Genomic DNA, 13,440 nt, shown 5'->3' on the forward strand with positions numbered 1-13,440 from the left:
CTTAAATTGAAGAAAATAGAGAAAACGACTAGACCATTCAGGTATGACTTAATTGAATTCCTTATGATTATAAGTGGATATGAAGAATAGACTCAAGGGATTAGATTTGGTAGACAGACTACCTGAAGACCTGTGGACAGAGGTTCTTAACATTTTACAGGAAGTAGTGACCAAAACCATCCCAAAGAAAAAGAACTGTAAGAAGGCAAAGTGGTTGTCTGAGGAGGCTTCATAAATAGCTGAGGAAAGAAGAGAAGAAAAAAGCAAGAGAGAAAGGAAAAGATATACCAAGTGGATGCAGAGTTCCAGAGAATAGCAAAGAATGATAAGACCTTCTTAAGTGAACAAAGCAAAGAAATAGAGGAAAACATCTGTGTCTCTTTTGCTGTCTCGCATACAGGGTTATCATTACCATCTTTCTGAATTCCATATATATGAGTTAGTATACTGTATTGGTGTTTTTCTTTCTGGCTTACTTCACTCTGTATAATTTGGACTCTGTGAGAGAGGGGACGGGGGATGATTTGGGAGAATGGCATTGAAACATGTATAATAGCATATAAGAAATGAATCACCAGTCCAGGTTCGATGCAGGATACAGGGGCTGGTGCACTGGGATGACCCAGAGGGATGGTATAGGGAGGGAGGTTGAAGTGGGGTTCAGGATTGGGAACACGTGTACACCAGTGGCGGATTCATGTTGATGTATGACAAAACCAATACAATATTGTAAAGTAATTAGCCTCTAATTAAAATAAATAAATTTAAATTTTAAAAAAAAGAAAAGAAATAGAGGAAAACAATAGAACAGGAAAGACTAGAGATCTCCTCAAGAAAACTGGAGATATCAAGGGAACATTTCAAGCAAGGATGGGCATGATAAAGGACAGAAGCAGTAAAGACTTAACAGAGGCAAAAGAGATTAAGAAGAGGTTGTAAGAATACACAGATGAACTTTGTAAAAATGGTCTTAATGACAGGGATAATCATGATGGTGTGGTCACTCACCCGGAGTCAGGCATCCTAGCTTGTGAAGTCAAATGGGCCTTAGGAAATATTACTACATAAAAAATTAGTGGAGGTAATGGAATTCCAGCTGAACCATTTCAAATCCTAAAAGATGATGCTGTAAAAGTGCTGGGCTCAATATATCATCAAATTTGGAAAATACAGCAGTGACCACAGGACTGGAAAGGTCAGTTTTTTCTCCAATCCCAAAGAAAGCCAGTGTCAAAAATGCTCAAATTACCATAAAATTGCACTCATTTCAAATGCTGGTAAGGTTATCCACAAAATCCTTTAAGTCAGGCTTCAGCACTATGTAAGCTGAGAATTCCATATATTTAAGCTGAGTTTAGAAAAGGCAGAGGAACCAGAGATTAAGTCTCCAACTTTCCCTGGATCATAAAGAAAGGAAGAGAATTCCAGAAAAGCACCCATTTCTACTTCATTGACTACGCTAAAGCCTTTGACTGTGAAGATCACAACAAACTGTGGAAAACTCGTAGAGATGGGAATACCAGACCACCTTACCTGTCTCCTAAGAAACTTATATGTAGATCAAGAAACAACAGTTAGAATCTTATATGGAACAAGTGACTGGTTCAAAACTGGGAAAACAGTATATCAAAGCTGTATATCATCACCTTCTTTATTTAGCTTATATGCAGAGTACATCATGCAAAGTGCTGGGTTGGATGAGTTCACAAGCTAGAGTCAAGATTACTGGGAGAAATATTAAAAACCTCAGATATGCAATTGATGCCATTCTCATCACAGAAAGTGAAGAGGAACTAAAGAGCCTCTTGATGAGGGTGAAAGAGGAGAATGAAAAAGCTGGTTTAAAACTCATCATTCAAAAATCTAAGATCATGGCATCCGATCCCATCACTTCATTGCAAATAGAAGGTTGAAAAGTGGAAGTAGTGACAGATTTTATTTTCTTGGGCTCCAAAAACACTGTGGATAGTGACTGCAGCCAGGAAATTAAAAGACACTTGCTCTTTGGAGGGAAAGTTATGACAAACCTAGATAGCATATTAAAAAGCAAAGACAACACTTTGCTGACAAAGGTCCATATTGTCAAAGGTATGGCTTTCCCAGTAGTCATGAAGAGACATGAGAATTGGACCACAAAGAATGCTGAACCCCAAGTAATTGATACTTTCAAATGATGGTGCAGGAGAAGACTCTTGAGAGTCACTTGGACTGCAAGGAAATCAAATCAGTCAATTCTAAAGGAAATCAACACTGAATATTCATTGGAAGGACTGATGCTGAAGCCAAAGCTCCAGTCCTCAGGCCACCTGATGAGAAGAGCTGACTCATTGGAAAAGATCCTGATGTTGGGAAAGATTAAAAGCAAAAGGGGAAGAGGGTGGCCAAAGATGAGATGGTTAGATAACATCACAGATTCAATGGACATGAGTTTGAGCAAACTCTGAGAGACAGTGAAGAACAGGGAAGCCTGGCATTCTGCAGTCCATGGGGTTGCAAGGAATTAGACATGACTTAGAACTCAAAAACAGCAGCAAGCCTTGAAACAGCACAAAAATATTCTCCTTATTGCTATACAGAACATATCCATTAATTTAAAAATTTATGCATAGAGGAAAAACAAATGTATTTAAAATAATTATTTTTATAATTTAAGAAACTTTGGGAAAAACAAAGTTGGGATTTTTTTCCATATAACTTTTCCTTGTGAAAAAGGAGTACATCAAGGCTATAAATTGTCACCCTGCTTATTTAACTTATATGCACAGTTCATCATGAGAAACACTGGGCTGGAAGAAGCACAAGCTGGAATCAAGATTGCCAGGAGAAATATCAATAACCTCAAATATGCAGATGACACCACCCTTATGGCAGAAAGGGAAGAAGAACCAAAAAGCCTCTTGATGAAAGTGAAAGAAGAGAGTGAAAAAGTTGGCTTCAAACTCAACATTCAGAAACTAAGATCATGGCATCTGGTCCCATCACTTCATAGGAAATTGATGGGGAAACAGTGGAAACAGTGTCAGACTTTATTTTTTTGGGCTCCAAAATCACTGCAGATGGTGATTGTAGCCATGAAATTAAAAGACACTTACTCCTTGGAAGGAAAGTTATGACCAAACTAGATAGCATATTGAAAAGCATGACATTACTTTGCCAGCAAAGGTCCATCTAGTCAAGGCTATGGTTTTTCCTGTGGTCATGTATGGATGTGAGAGTTGGACTGTGAAGAAAGCTGAGCACTGAAGAATTGATGCTTTTGAACTGTGGTTTTGGAGAAGAGTCTTGAGAGTCCCTTGGACTGCAAGGAGATGTAACCAGTCCATTCTACGGGAGATCAGTCCTGGATGTTCTTTGGAAGGACTGATGCTAAAGCTGAAACTCCAATACTTTGGCCACCTCATGTGAAGAGTTGACTCATTGGAAAAGACTCTGATGCTGGGAGGGATTGGGGGCAGGAGGAGAAGGGGACAGCAGAGGATGAGATGGTTGGATGGCATCACTGACTCGATGGACAAGAGTTTGGGTGATCTCAGGGAGTTGGTGATGGACAGGGAGGCCTGGCGTGCTACAATTCATGGGGTCGCAAAGAGTTGGATATGACTGAGCAACTGAACTGAACTGCACTGTGGATCCCAAATTTGTGAATGTTTACTTTGGGGTATTCTTTGTACATGAAAACTCATTCATGTTAATAATCTTGGAATAGACTATTGAATAAAACTACCTTATGCAGAAAGTTGATTTATTGAGAACAGAGGCATCCAGTGATGAATGATTTGTTAGAAATAATAACAAATGGTTATATGGTAAATAATACCTTAGATGGGGTATGGGGAATCCCAAGTGGTGCTAGTGTTAAAGAATCTGCCCACCAATGCAGGTAGACTTAAGAGATGTGAGTTCAGTCCCTGGGTTAGGAAGATCCCCTGGAGGAGGGCACTGCAACCCACTTCAGTATTCTTGCCTGGTAAATCCCATAAACAAAGGTGCCTGGTGGGCTATGGTCCATAGGATAGCAAAGAGTTGGACACGACTGAAATGACTTAGCACATAGACAGAAGCAGAAGATATTAAGAAGAGGTGGCAAGAATACACAGAAGAACTGTACAAAAAAAATCTTCATGACCCAGATAACCACAATGGTGTGATCACTCATCTAGAGCCAGACATCCTAGAATGCAAAGTCAAGTGGGCCTTAGAGAGCATAACTACAAAAAAAAACTAGTGGAGGTGATGGAATTCCAGTTGAGCTATTTCAAATCCTAAAAGATAATTCTGTGAAAGTGCTGCACTCAATATGTCAGCAAATTTGGAAAACAGCAGTGGTCACAGGAATGGAAAAGGTCAGTTGTCATTCCAATCCCAGACAAAGGCAATGCCAAAGAATGCTCAAACTACCACACAATTGCACTCATCTCGCATGTTAGCAAAGTAATATTAGCTCAAAATTCTCCAAGCCAGGCTTCAACAGTATGTGAATCGTGAACTTCCAGATGTTCAAGTAAAGGCAGAGAAACCAGAGATCACACTGCCAACATCCTTTGGACCACTGAAAAAGAGAGAGAGTTTCAGAAAAACATCTACTTCTGTTTTATTGACTACACCAAAGCCTTTGACTGTGTGGATCACAATAACTGTGGAAAATTCTTAAAGAGATAGGAATATCAGACCACCTTACTTGCCTTCTGAGAACTCTGTATGCAGGTCAAGAAGCAACAGTTAGAACCAGACATGGAACAATAGACTGGTTTCAAATCAGAAAAGGAGTACGTCAAGGCTGTATATTATCACCCTGCTTATTTAACTTATTGGAGAAGGCAATGGCACCCCACTCCAGTACTCCTGCCTGGAAAATCCCATGGATAGAAGAGCCTGGAAGGCTGCAGTCCATGGGGTCGCTGAGGGTCGGACACGACTGAGCGACTTCACTTTCACTTTTCACTTTCATGCATTGGAGAAGGAAATGGCAACCCACTCCAGTGTTTTTGCCTGCAGAATCCCAGGGACTGGGGAGCCTGGTGGGCTGCCATCTATGGGGTCGCACAGAGTCGGACACGACTGAAGTGACTTAGCACTTAGCAATGTTTAACTTATATGCAGAATGCATCATGTGAAATGCTGGGCTGGATGAAGCACAAGCTGGAATCAAGATTGCCAGGAGAAATATCAATAACCTCAGATATGCAGATGACACCACCCTTATGGCAGAAAGTGAAGAGTAACTAAAAAGCCTCATAATGAAATTGAAAGCAGAGAGTGAAAAGGTTGGCTTAAAACTCAACATTCAGAAAACTAAGATCATGACATCCGGTTTCATCATTTCATGGCGAATAGATGGGGAAACATTGGAAACAGAAATTTAAAAACAATATGAGCTTTCTAATAACATTTACAATTTATTTTCTATTATTTTGAGACTAGAGGACCACCAGAATGCTCAGGTTTTAAATTAAGAAAACAGCCACACTCTGGGTAGCAGCGAAGAATTAAATCAAGACCCACGATCATACCCCATGTACTGTGATCGGTTAATTCATTAAAAATAATAAAATAGCAGCAATTCTACTTGCTTGGAGAAGGAAATGGCAACCCACTCAGGTACTTCTTGCCTTGAAAATCCCATGGACGGAGGAGCTTGGTGCAGGCTACTATCCATGGGGTCGCAAAGAGTCGGGCATGACTGAGCGACTTCACTTCACTTCACTTCACTTCACATCTATTTGCTTGACATAAACTGGTGAGATTTTTCAGGTTGTGATGCATCAAGAGAAATAATTTACTGTTAGAGAGGGGATGAAGGAGAAAGAGAGGAAAGAGAAGAGAAGAAATGACAGAAGGGAGAATCAGAGTTCAGAACATCATGGAAGAGTTTACAAGTGGTGACATTTCCAATGATGGGTAGAAATTGTGCCAGAATCAGCTGCTGTGACAGGTGTTGAAGGTGTCCATAAAAAGAGATTCATCTGACCATGATCCTGCCAAGGTAGGAAGCTGGTGCTTACCAAAGGGAGGTGCTGAAGACTCTCTTGAACAAATATAAATGTATACACAAATATAAATATACCTAATCATTTTCAGACATAACTGAGAATTAGAATAAAAAGTAACATAACCCAAGATCACAACCTAGATATGTCAAAACACAATTCTTATGAACAATTTTTTAAATTGGACTGTACAGATAATTCTAATAGCAGTCTACAGATCTGAATTTGGAAAATATATTTCAGAGAGTACACTAATGAAAAAAATAAGAAAAAAAAATATGAGAAGGAGGAGGAAGTAAAGAGAAGAAAAAGGCAAAGTAAGGAGGGCAGAGGAAAGGGGAGTCAGAAGAGGGAGAAGAGAGAGGAAAAAGGGAGAACAATGAATCTAAAAAATAGATTGCTCTTGACAGCATTAAATATTCTAACATTCTAACTCCTTTGTGTTTGGGAAATTCAGTGATTGAGATAGATCAGTCATCAGTGCTGCTAGATGATAAAAGTTTCCTATGGAAAACAGTAAACCCAAATACAAATGGAGATTTTAGTTTCCTCAAGAAATATGACTTATGCTGGTATCAGCTATTGTAACATAGTGTTAGAGTACCACCTGGGGTTTTATTCAGTAAGCTTTTTGAACATCTGATGTAGTTGTCATTTGATTTTGGGGTGGGATTCTATAAGCAAAAGTAGGGGAATAACGCTGCTTTCAAGCAAGTTAAGGGTTAAAATCAAGACCAGTGGTTTGAATGTAAAGAAATAAATTGACTCCCAAGTCAGATCTAGAGTCTAAAAACCTAGCTGAAGTAAAAATCTACTCAAAGAAAGATTGTGGCAATTTGAAGAGGTATGGTTGACAAAGCAGCCAAAGAAAAGGAGTTATTGAAACACTCACTGGCAGTGACTTACAGATACTGTTCTGGGGAGATGATATACATGAGACCAAAGGCAAGGTTGTATAGGGAAACTGCAGATGTGAAAATTTAGGGCAACCTTTAGCCTAATTCTTTATTCAAATCCCATTGCTGGGCTCCTTGATCACTGATCACTAAACAATATCCTGGCAATTTAATTTCCATGCAGTTTCTCATCTAAGAAAAATTGAGTCAAGATAGTGTAAATTTTGTCTGATAATGTTTTTTTCAGATATTTTTCATTTAAACTTAATTACTGGAGATTCTGGTTCATTTCTGTTCGCTCATGCCAGCTGCAGACTAAAATTCACACTCACCTTAACAGCTATATATCCACTGATCCTTTTGAACGTTTTAAAAAAGTGTATAGTAGGTTCTTTTCAGGAAAGGAGTTGGTTACATTGACCAGCTTGACAACAATGAACCACAGTCTGTATGACCTCTTTCTAATGATATTCACTAGAGGGTGGAATACAGGATAAAGTAATTCTGTTGAATGGTGTTCGGTATAGCTGTTTTTTTTTTTTTTTTTTTTTTCCTCTCTCTTCTATTTCTGAAGTACTAAGAGAATGTCAACAATAGTCAATCTTGTCTATGGAACAATCCCTCTGCATAGATATTGAAAGTGATCCTTCTTTCACTTCTCCTTTCTTAATGTAAACTTTTTTTGAAAGCTTTGTAAATCCATCAGGCATTTACAAAAGAGCTGGAACTGCAGGGATTGGTAAGGCTGAGGACTACCTCTCCTCAGTCTAGTAGAGTGGACAGACTTGAAAAGTAGAAATAGCAACAGAGTGTGATTGTTGATACCAGGAAGGAACATGTACGTGAGCTAAATTGCTTTAGTCATGTCTGACTCTTTGTGATCTTATGTACTATAGCCTGCCAGGCTCCTCTGCCCACGGGTTTCTCCAGGCAAGAATACTGGAGTGGGTTGCCACACCTTTGTCCAAGGGATCTTCCCAACCCAGGGTTCAAACCCACATCTCTTATGTCTCCTGCAGGGCAGGTGGTTTCTTTACCTCTGGCACCACCTGGGAAGCCCAGAAAGGAATATGAAAGTGAAAAGTGAAAGTGTTCGTCGCTTAGTCCTGTCTGACTCTTTGTGACTCCATGAACTGTAGCCCACTAGGCTCCTCTGTCCAGGCAAGAATACTGGAGCGGGTTGCCATTCCCTTCTCCAGAGTATCTTAAGGACACAGTGATTCAATCCAGGTCTTACATTGCAGGCAAAAAGGAATATATGGGTTGACAAATCACTCTTCAGTGGCAAAGACTAGAATTAAAAAAGTTCTGGCGTCAAGGTTTATCTTTCTAAAAGTTCCTAGTCAAGAAAAATCAATGTTAGCATAAATCTTATATTTATAGATGTTTTGTGTATTTAATAATTTTATAGTTCATTATTATCCTGGAAGATATTACATGTGTAAATATTTTCCCAATGTCACTGGTAGATACAACTAAAGACACAAATAATTAGAGAAATTAAATTAAATTTATATCTTGTATGGTTAGCCAGATTTTCCAAACAGAATTTTAAATTTATGCTTATTTATATAAGGCTAAGCATACATAACAAAGTTTTGAGGCAATTAAATCTTCATGAAACCTAATTTCCTAAATTCCTGTAATGTCAACAGTTTTCACCATCAAATAGTTTAGTTTCATCTTCTTCAGGGAAAAGCACCCAATGCCAGTAAATAGGATATGCAGGATGTAACAAAGGAAATTTTACTCTTATAAAGTTGTATCAATTCTGGACCTAATAGAAAATTTTACTCATACATAAAACAATAATTTTAACAACATAGAAAGTTGCCTGGAAAGAATATGATTTTAGAATTTAATCTGTAATTTCAAAGAGGTTTTTATTTATTTTATTTTATTTTTTATGAACTCTGAAAAGAATGCAAGAGTATACCAGCTGCTGCTGCTGCTGCTGCTGCTAAGTCGCTTCAGTCGTGTCCGACTCTGTGCGACCCCATAGACGGCAGCCCACCAGGCTCCTCTGTCCCTGGTATTCTCCAGACAAGAATACTGAAGTGGGTTGCCATTTCCTTCTCCAATGCATGAAAGTGAAAAGTGAAAGTGAAGTCGCTCAGTCATTCCCAACTCTTAGCGACCCCATGGACTGCAGCCCACCAGGCTCCTCCATCCATGAGATTTTCCAGGCAAGAGTACTGGAGTGGGGTGCTATTGCCACCACAAAGCAAATATAAAGGAAATCCCTTGCTGACAAAGCAACCTTTTATCCTTCATACTTTATTTGTGGCCTAGAAGAGATTTAACAGGCAAAATGTCACTGCAGATCAAATGTCTCTTTTCTAAACCTCATTTTATTATAGCTTAATTTAAAACATAAATTAATGTCCTTAAAGATAATAAAGTTAACAGGTAAATCAGATAGGGAAAAAAAAAAAAGCAGCTTCCAAACTCTGTTAATTCTATGTCGATTTTCACATTCAGGGAGATAATGCAAAAAGATCAATGGGATTTACTGAGAAAAACATTAAACTTAATATATGCAAGGTATGCCTCGTCTCACTTTGTACATATTTGCAGTTAATTTTCATAGAGAAGGACTTGCATTTATATCTCTACTCAGAAGCAGACTCTGGTTAAAAATATCATCTTTATTAAATCTGAATTACCCATCAAACAAACAAGTACGTTTCAAAGAAGTATCCCCACCTTGCAGGGTTCCAGTAAAGGAAATAATAAAGTGAAATATGAAAATAAAAGATTGTTCTTTGAGAGGAAGAGGTCTAATTAAAAGGAGGTCCTAACAACTCCATGGATTAATTGGGAGCCAACTGAGATAATTGGACCTATGGGACCATGATCACACCCATCATAAACTGCTTTTTTCACAAGTATAGGTTAAGTGCCTGATGCTTTAATTGGGTGTAGCACTACAATGAAAGAAGGGATAATATAGAACAAATAACATTTAGAAAGCAATCTCCTGAAGTTGTTTGGCATCATTAATAGCTATATTTTTTTCTAAGTTGCAATTCTCTATGTTTCATGGAACCACTTTGATAACAGTGTGGTTACAAGTCTATCAACCATAATATACTTATACTATTAAAAGTTGACCTACAGACCATATGTAATTGCTTTGCAATTAGAAATTCAGCAAGATCACATCGCCCTGTGACCGAAGTTAAAATGTGCTGCTTTTTTTGAAGATGATATCCTTAAGTGTTCACTGCAACATGCACTGGCTTTCAATTGGATGATCTTCCAGGAAACAGAATCACAGAACTGTAAAGCCTCAGGGAATGTCATTAATCAGTTATTTGGTCAAACTACCTCTTTTTACAATTGAAAGCATGAAGAAAAGTGGTGAAAGTTCTAGAAAAAGTCTAGGTCTTTATTGGGGGCTAAGAGGTATGAGGGATCATTTGGTGGCTGGAGGGCATTTCTTTCTGAAAATAAATGACTGAGAAATCAGTACTCATTTGGATACACCTCAATACTTTGTGAGTCTATGTTTTAAAAGCAAATCTTTATTAAGTGAAATATGGAGGTGGCAAATTGAAAATCATTCCATTTGCACTAGGAAATGAGATTGCTTGTACTGTTCAATAGTGAAAAGTTATCCAATTTTGTTAAATGAAGCAGCAGAAACAATATTTAATACTTACAATAGACAGAAAAAGTATTACTCATATCCCCTAAGTAAACAAGTAAGTCAGCTTAAAGAACTGGAGGATCTTCTGCTTTAAGCTTTAGAATCTTCAGCTTTAGGTAGTGTGACCAAGCATCTTTGATCAAGCTGCCATCTCTCAAGAAGACTAATTTATAATGGTGTTTTAGTATTTCCCTTTCTCTACATCTTTGAACCTAGGAGGTCTAGAGTCAATAGTATAGACAGTCTCAACAGAACCCTCCTGCCTTCTGTCTTCTTGGTGGGTTAAGCCCAGGGGACATCAGTAGAAGAAGGATAGTGAGCAAATAAACAAGTCTGGGTATATATTTCCAGGGATCTCTCATCAAAAGACTGCTCTTCAGTCACTGTGTCCCTCTAACTTCTCCAGAGAGTCTCTCGTGCTATAACAATATCTCTACCCCATCTCGACAAACTTTTCCTTCTTTGTACCTTCAGGCATAAATCTACACTTTATCCCCTTAAGTCTCTTACACCCTAAAGCCAAACAAACTTTTGAAAAATAAAAGTATTGTCATTGATAAATCCGAAATTCTTTACCTGAATCAAGAAACACAGTAGGTTCAGGCTGGCTGCCTGCCACCTGAATTCAGGCTGCCACCCTGCCACCGGCTTCACCTGAATTACTTCCTAATTAACTTTTGTGTAAAAACCCTCAGTCATGTCTGACTCTTTGCAACACCATGGACTATACAGTCCCTGAAATTCTCTAGGGCAGAATACTGGAGTGGGTAGCCTTTTCCTTCTCTGGGGATCTTCCTAACCCAGGGATTGAACCCAGGTCTCCTGCATTGCAGGCGGATTCTTTATGAACTGAGCCACAAAAGAAGCCCACTTAACTTTTAATACCAGCCTAAATATCACTTTCTATCTAGGTTTGTTCCTCTAGTGTATTCCTATATGTCTTCATAGCTGTCTTCTGAACTTTCATTATTTGTTTAATTTAGCTTTTGGTTTACAGGAGAATATGAAATATTTTCTTCTATCCTTCCTTCCTCTCTGTTCCTTCTTTCCATCCTTCCTCCCCTCCTTCCTGTCTTCAGTCTTTATTATTCAGTCTTTTTGACTTTTGGTTTGTTTTTTCATAAATATTTAGCAAGAGCTCACCATGGTCCCTGATCTCCTGGATATTACATTTTGACAGGAAAGGTGGATATTAAGCCATTAACTGTAATACCAATCATTTAATTATAATGATGGTAAGTGGTAGGAGGAAAAGATTCAAGGTCATATACCATGTTCATTGCATCAACACCAGAACCAACAGCAGAAACTAACAGATAATAGACCTGCAATAAGCAAAGAGACAGTATACAGTTTTGATAAAAACAAATACAAAAACAAACATACAAAAACCCTATTGATTGTGCTGTCAATGTTAACTGGATTCGGATTTTTGTTGTTGTTCACTTGTTCAGTCATGTCTGACTCACTGTGAATCCTTGGAGTGCAGCACTCCAGGCTTCCCTGTATCTCACCATCTCCCAGAGCTTGCTCAAACTCATGTCCATTGAGTTGGTGATGCCATCCAACCATCTCATCCTCTGCCATCCCCTTTTCTTTCTGCTCTCGATCTTTCCCAGCATCAAGGTCTTTACCAATGAGTCAGTTCTTCACATCAGGTGGGCAAAGTATTGGAGCTTAGCCTCAGGATCACATAAATATTCAATATTAATTTCCTTTAGAATTGACTGGTTTGATGTCCTTGCGGTTCAAGGGACTCTCAAGAGTCTTCTCCTGCACTATAGTTCAAAAACATCAATTCTTAGGTGTTTAGCCTTGTTTATGATCCAAATTTCACATCCATACACGACTAATGGAAAAACCACAGCTTTGACTAGATGGACTTTTGTCAGCAAAGTAATGTCTCTGCTTTTTAATATGCTGTGTAGGTTTGTCATAGCTTTTCTTCCAAGGAGCAAGCATCTTTTAATTTCATGGTGGCAGTCACCATCTGCAGCAATTTTGGAGCCCCAAAAATAAGGTCTGTAACTATTTCACCCATTGATTTGCCATAAAGTGATGGGACTGGATGCCATAATAGTTTTTTGAATGTTGAGTTTTAAGCCAGCTTTTCACTCTCCTCTTTCACCTTCATCAAGAGGCTCATTAGTTCCTAAGTTTTCTACATAAGGGTGGTGTTATCTGCATATCTGAGGTTATAGATAGTTCTCCTGGCAATCTCCTTATTGCAAAATTCAGACTTAAATTGAAGAAAGCAGGTAAACCACAAAGCCATTCAGGTGTGACCTAAATCAAATCCCTTATGATTATACAGTGGAAATGACAAGTACATTTGGAGGCTTAGATCTGATAGACAGCGTGCCAGAAGAACTATGAACAGAGGTTTGTAACATTGTGCAGGAGATGCCGATCAAAATCATCCCCAAGAAAAATAAATGTCACGTGTACACCCATGGCGGATGCATGTGGATGTATGGCAAAACCAATACATTATTGTAACGTAAAAAAAAAAAAAATATATATATATATATATAAGAAAAATAAATGTAAAAAGGCAAAATGGTTGTCTAAGGAGGTCTTTCAATAGCTGAGAAAAGCTGAGAAAGGAAGAGAAGAGAAAGGCAAGGAGGAAAGGAAATATATACTCATCTGAATGCAGAGTTCCAAATAGCAAGGAGAGATAAGAAAACCTTAAGTGAACAATGCAAAGAAATAGAGGAAAACAATAGAATGGGAAAGACTAAAGAAAATCAGAAATACCAAGGGAACATGTCATGCAAATATAGGCACAATAAAGACTAAAAAGTATGGGCCTAACAGAAGCAGAAGATATTAAGAAGAGGTGGCAAGAATACACAGAAGAACTGTATAAAAAAGATCTTAATAATCCCGATAACTATAGTGG

This window comes from Bubalus kerabau, chromosome 12 (assembly GCF_029407905.1).
Source record: "Bubalus kerabau isolate K-KA32 ecotype Philippines breed swamp buffalo chromosome 12, PCC_UOA_SB_1v2, whole genome shotgun sequence".
NCBI lineage: Eukaryota > Metazoa > Chordata > Mammalia > Artiodactyla > Bovidae > Bubalus > Bubalus kerabau.